We start from the raw sequence: 6,640 nt of genomic DNA, 5'->3' as shown, positions 1-6,640 counted from the left end.
AGGAAATTTAGATCTTCCTTTCTGTCCATTGACTTCATTTTCACTAGTTGATGGTGTGCTCTCAACATGATCGTTAGAGGTTGAAGACATCGGATTATGCAAGTGGGGAGACTAGTCTCTTAAGATCCGCGGGATGCAAGGACAATCTTGATGATAGTGGTCTCCTTTGCAAATGACAAATGGAGATTTAGGTTTGGATGGTGCAGTGTGTGGATTTTCGCCAGACGATGCATGGTTGCCCCCTTTCATTTTTGGCTTCTTCTTCTTCTTTTCCTTCCCCTTCTTCTTCTCAGTTACTTGGTTTTTAGCATTACTAGCTTCACCAAGCGAAGAGGAAGAAGGAGAGGGAGAAGAAAATGGAGTATAAGGTGGGGGAGAGACTTCAATGTCATCTGGTTGTTGATTTGATTGCTGAGGAATTACATTGTTTTGAATGACAGAGGTCGAGAAAAGCCATACTGGCAGGCCAATTATGAGTCCTGGAAGGGACAATGTAGCTATGTGTGGAGCACCAACATCTCCCCAAGAAGAGAAAGGACTAGGATTCCCCCCAAGGGGAAATCCTTGATTGGTGGACTCCATTTTCTCAACCTAAGACCAACGAGGTAATAGTGATGTTATTCTGATTAAAATAAATTTTATGACGCTTTGACACAACTTGCTTTTTTAATTTTTAAGAGTCGAGAAAAAGCTAAAGATGACTCTAGTTGCCTTCGATTTTTAATGAGCCTGAAGTGACAAGTGCTCAGATGGACCTTTTCTTTTAAGGAGTCTGAAAAGGAACGAAAGTGAATACTCTGGAAATCTAGACAGAGGGATTACCAAAACAATCACAAAACGGCAGAATACTTTTTACGTACGGCAGTCAATCTTCCCGAATGTTGTGTTCAGTGCATTGTGATCGATAGGGCGACATACACAACCTCCTAAGGATAAAGGATATTAGCCTATTGTGGTCTCCCAATATATACTCCACGACATATGGGAGCACAAGTCCGTACTGGCACTTGTTGTATCAAAGAGGAGGAATCACCCAACCTATGATGAAAACGATAGTTACCAGGCTTTACGATGTCGGAATACGTCTCTAGCCTAAACTTCTAGATGTTGTGCATTAGGTTCCAAAGCGTTTTTATGTTCATTGAGGTTTATTTTATAGTTGATCTTTCTTAAAAGGCTTTTCTTTAAGGTTCACCACGTGATGTAGATGTACAATTCCTAAACATCCAATATAAGATGATAAACAGTCATTTACTTTCTTTTAGCAGTGAAAATCCTAGCTACTAAGGAAAGAGAAATAAAATTCTTTCAACATAGAGCAGAGAGCACCCACTAGATGCACTTTTCCTAAATCAATTTCCACATGTAGTCTAAACGCAAATGCACATGCATGTATTTTTTTTTTAGTTCCCTTAATGTGAGAATGACAAAAACAAAACTAAGTATATATTTGAACTATTTTCTTTCAAAGCAGCAATAATAGCAATTTTCTTTTTTTGAAACGAAAGGAAGACTAAGATGACACTTTGTGATTTCGAATTTAAAACTGCTTTCGACACTTGAAATACTAATAATTTTAAAATCAAGTACAATGGCAAAAGTGTAATCGACTATCTATAAGAGGAAGACTTTACGACACTCTTTTTCTTGACTGAAAACGACAGTTGTGACACTTTCAAATAAAAAGATGATAGTTTGATTAAGCTACTATTTGCAAAGGAGGACTGCAAATGATGAAAAATACATAAAAAAACATTGATAATTCCTTATAAATGGAGGCTGAATAATGTGAAGGAAGAAGGTTTCAACGTGATATACTAATCATAGACAACAAAACTACTGAATAAAGCTGAAGACAATGAAGAAGAAACCAAAACCTAGAGGCAGAAATAGTCTCACTCAATCATCGCACCTGTAAGACAGAGAAATACTGATGCATCTCACTTGCAACACACGGGAGGTGCGATGCATCCAGGTTGCCAATGAGAGACAGTGCGATGGTCTGGGATGAGACTGAGCTTGGTTTCCATTCACAGTTTGCAGCTAAGTTCAGGGGTTTAGGCTGAGCTTTTGATAGGCAGTAAACACAAAGTATAGGGACTAATCTAATGAGGTTATCTGAGCTACCACAAAGGCACTTAGGATGTTTGCAAGTCAAATGTTCAGTTCATAAACCAACCCAAAGATTGATAGAAGCAACATTGATCTACTTTGCAGTTGCATCGTAAAAGCAGTTCGAAGGCTAGCTGGCTTAACTTCAGGCTCTGTCTATAGTTTGTAAAGAAAACAACAGTAACCAAACAAACAAACTATTCACTCCCTAGTGGAGTCGCCATTTTGTTATCGAGAAAACTAGTGTCTATTCTGAATTGCTAGTTCCACTAAGATGGGTAGCTATCTTAGAAACAAACAATTCAAAGTAACTTGTGTTTTCCTTTATGAGAGATAAATGAGAGAGAAGTAGAGAGTACCAACCTCAGTCTTTTGCTTGGATCCTTACTTGTTTCCTCTCTCCTTTGATAGAGCTTCACCACTTCTTTCTCACTTGTCCCACTTCAAAGAACACCTATGGAATCAAAGCAGCAAAATACCATCAAAGCATAGAGATCTATAACCATAAACAATGCAGAATAAAATGTACATTAACCATACAAATGCATACACGATTACAAGATTTAGAAATATATAAGTATATGGAGGAAAACTCAAATAGATTTATTGATAGAAGTCATAGAAGAGAGGATTACAACCCAATTGTCTGATCCAGCATCATCCTCCCAGCATGAAAGCCCTCTTCACCTCATAAAAAGCAAGATCACCCAAAAATACAATGTCTCAAAGAGAAGCCAACAACACTTCCTTACAAATTTAAAAATTCCAGCCTCTGGATCTCTAGGATGAGGGATCCATATATAGATGTTTGCAGGGGAGTGAGTCAGCTTGTGGGAATTTGATTAGTGTCATTTCACTGATAGTTCTTGGTTCCACTTGGATATTTCATGATCTCTTACTCATCCCTGGGTGAATTCAGAGAGGCAAGTGTCATATGAATAGTTTCTAGAAGATTCTTTGAGTTTCCACCTAGAAAACTGCCTCAGGACTATTATAGGATGTTGATCTATCAATAAAGCTATTTAAGTTTTGTAAGGGGATTTTGAATCTTGAATCCTATAATAGTCCTGATATTTTGTGAGAAATAAGTTTTGATGTCATCCCAAGAGTTAATAGTGCGGCCACCTAAACCAATGAACCACCTCAAAGATGCTCTTTTTAGGGTAGAAGCGAACAAATTCAGTTTTTTAGGGTTGGTGGTATAATCGTATCCTCTACATAGGATGTCAAACTTGAATAAGAAAGAGTCTGGATCCTTTGCTGTCATATAATGAAAGGTTGGGATGTTTTGCAAGCAAATAACTTTCATCGGGGCATTGGCTACTAGTTGACTATCGGGTATTCCAATGTCAACGTCTAACCTTGAGGTGGTTGATTCACCATTTGGTCGAAAATGGGGCTATATCCTTCAAGGAAATTAGGGTTGTTATTTGAGTAAGTGGAGTATTAGCAATTCGAGATGTTTTTATGGCAGTACCCAGATCTGGGATCATAGGAGATCCTAGTTCAGACAACAGTGGCTATACCTTAGCAGTTCCACTGGTTTCTCCCTCTCCTTCTCTTAGATTGCACGATTTTCCTTCTTGTAAAGGACCAGAATGTAAATTTTCTGTAACCTGAAAGCTCTGTTTAGATCCTAAAGTTTCTCTATGAATCTCAACATAGGCTATAGATGGTGAGTCTATTGCCTGAGGGATTACCATAGGGCTTTTTACAAATATAGTCTGGGGTCCTATTGACGCCTGAGACTATGCTTTTCTTACAATTTTTTCTATAAAATTTGATCTCCCAAGGTTCACCGATCCCTTGGGTTTTGTAGATTTAGGTGGTAGGTTTTAATCTTTTTCTATCTTTCTATTCCTATTCATTCATAAAACCCCTACTCCTATTTAACCTCTATGCATTTTCTGAAAAGCAAGCTGATGAGCAAGCACTTTACTTGCTAGTTACGTAGGTTCTTACCTCCCATTTTTTAAAACCCAGTTCTTTTATAGCAAGAAAAATGAAAAAGGAATCACTTTGAAACACTCTCCCTAGCAATGACGCCAAAATGTTGGTGCATTACGATGACTATTTAAAGCAACCTTGATACCTACATTAGTTATCAAACCAGGGCAAGTGTATTTATTTCAAGAGTGTTCAACATTGTCTATGCAAGTGAATTCAGAGGCTAATTCATATTGAAATGACTGAGAATCGTTGCAATGACTAATATCTAATTCTCGAAGTTCAATCCAAAAAATTCTAAAAGAAATATTTAAATCATTTTCAAATCTACTTTAACAAATTATGTAGAGAGCTAAACTGTAATGCAAGTAAAATGAATCACTCTTAGAAAATCTTAACTAGTACAGACAATAATTCGTTCAGCATGAAGGAAATATACATCAAATGAACATCAAGTAAGTATTCAAACATCTCACAGAAAGCAATCAATTGTAAGCTTAATACCTCTGATAACATTATTTCAGAATGAACAACAATCAAATACTTAAACTAACCTGATCAATTCAGTAAAGATTAACACGCAAATGTAAAACACAACAAGATCTAGAATCTAGTTTGAACGACAAAAGGAAATAGTAATAATTAATACTCACAACAATTAGAATAATTCTAATTTCATGAACTAACAGTAATAAACAAGTATAAGAATAAATAGAAATAAATATGACACAGTTAAAGCAGAAAATCTCCTATCGACCAGACCCAAAGTCTCCAGAAGTCATTGTCGAAAGACACTCAGAATGCGATTATAGGTAAAACACAGTCTTCTTCATTAAAATTGATCAAAGAGTTACAACTTCATAGTAATGAAAGTACTATGTGTCAAAAGTAAATAATTACAACATTGAATTTTCCAACTAGCTATTCATTTCGCATGTCGGCTTTATATAACCTAGGAAAGACAAATGGATAAAAGTGAATCTTGAGGATTTCACAACTGACAATCTAATTTCATCACAAAATAGAAATGGTTCTCTTGGTCTTCTGCTATCATTTGTAATCAAAACTTTGTCCTTTTCCTTTCTTGGTCACTGTTGTTCTTTTGTTTGAACAGCAATCGTTCAATTCATGTTCATGCATGTAAGGATAGAGAATGTTAGTTTTTCATGCCTAGATTTACCCAATTTTTTAATGATCAGTTCTATGCAAATTTTACAATTGTTTCTTCTATATTTCTTCCAAAAACAAAGATGAACACATAAATATGAATGATAAAATTAAACTAATAGGACGATAAAACATACCTTTTCCATGGCCCAACAATGTCAAGCATGGTATAAATCATCTTATTACTAGTAAATGGGGTATATTGTTAACAAATGTGAGGGGGTCCACCAGTGATGAAAATGGGCCCCAAGGTACGTTGCACAATCCACTAAGTGTGAATAGATGAGTTGTCATTAAACACTTGCAAACTTGTCCAATCAAGAGTCAATGCTGTAAACCCAGTGCCGATCATAAGGAAACTTGCCACTGAGGTCTACAAGCTCTAAGGTACTACTAGCTCCTAGATCAAGCCCCTGATAATGAGTTGAAGTTGATAGGAAAAGATCCGTTGAAGGAGGACTTTGATGTATCACCCATCAATTGACACAAAATAGACCAAGATGATGTAGTGAATGGATGTAGTCTTGAAGTAATGAAGTACAACTGAAATAGGGATGGTTGACTAAAAAATGTCGACAGGAAAGTAAAAAAGGATGAAACGGCTTGAGAATTCCCTTGAACAGATAATGAAACCACCCAAAAGTGGCTTGGCATCATGACAAATGAGAACCAAATGATATCATGCACCAATGAAGGAGGCATGAAATCATGCTCCATAGTGACTGGAAGAGTAACTAGTCAGAGGAGTAGAGATACTCATATGTATGGTATGGCTCCTAGGTAATCTAAAACCCCAACTATAAGATAATAATGCAAACAATTACCATGTTTAAGGGTAAAAATGTTGATGCTTCCATTTTAATGACTATCATAAATAAAGGTTAATTTCCCATTTTCTCTTTTTACTCTCCTTCATTGTTTAATGAGCACAAAGGAGAAGACATGTCTGCTCAATAGGTTCCTTTTTCATAAATTTTAATGAAGTTGAAAAAGAGATAAAAATAAACTCATATCATTCTCATGGTTTAATGAACTTTGAGAATGAAAAAGAGATCGGTTACCAACTTTCAATTTAATTAATGAGCAGTAAAGGATGGAAAGAAATCGACATTTTCATGTAGGTTTTACGAGCATGAAAATATGGCAAATGAAGCTCGATATTCTCATAATTATATCGAGTCATGAAAAGAGGACCAAAATGAACTTTTCATTTTAATTGATTAATGAGGATGAAAACAAGGAAAAAAGGAGATTAGTTTCATTTAGGGTTTAGTGAGCATAGGAAGGACATCGAGGAAGATCGTTTGGGAGGAATGAGTGGTATGAAGATAACAACTAGTTTTGTTATGATGAAACCACTAAAATGATAAGGAGACAAAGAGGTTAGAAAATAATACCACTCATCACAATGGTT

The sequence above is a fragment of the Pinus tabuliformis genome, chromosome 2_1, assembly GCF_031772625.1.
Source record: "Pinus tabuliformis cultivar Carrire ecotype Pingquan chromosome 2_1, CPIR1, whole genome shotgun sequence".
Taxonomy (NCBI): Eukaryota; Viridiplantae; Streptophyta; class Pinopsida; order Pinales; family Pinaceae; genus Pinus; species Pinus tabuliformis.
Note: the sequence above shows the minus strand (reverse complement) of the source record.